Below are 388 nucleotides of genomic sequence, written 5' to 3' on the forward strand. Positions count from 1 at the left end.
GTGAACACCATGGGTTTCCAATAAAACTTTATTTGTGGATTACTGAAATTGGAATTTCATCTTTTCACATAGCATGTCTAGATCTCATCCAAATACTGTTGGACATTTGACATTAAATATAATCATGAGTTCACAGGCCACAGAGAAACAGTCAAATTCAATTTGTCTCACAGTTATTTTTCAAACTCTCACTTGAAGAAGCACAATTATTAATAAACTGACAACATAATAAAAAGGAAATTCTTTTAAAATTTATTTAGTTACATTTTATGTATGAGTGCTGTCTTAATTATGGCTTCTATTGATCTGATAAACACCATGACCCAAACACAAGCTGGGGAGGAAAGGGTTTACTAGGCTAACACTTCAGCATTGCTGTTCAGCACTG

This window comes from Alexandromys fortis, unplaced genomic scaffold, assembly GCF_014885135.2.
Source record: "Alexandromys fortis isolate MF-2015 unplaced genomic scaffold, M_Fortis_MF-2015_v1.1 scaffold_718, whole genome shotgun sequence".
In the NCBI taxonomy this organism is placed as follows: Eukaryota; Metazoa; Chordata; class Mammalia; order Rodentia; family Cricetidae; genus Alexandromys; species Alexandromys fortis.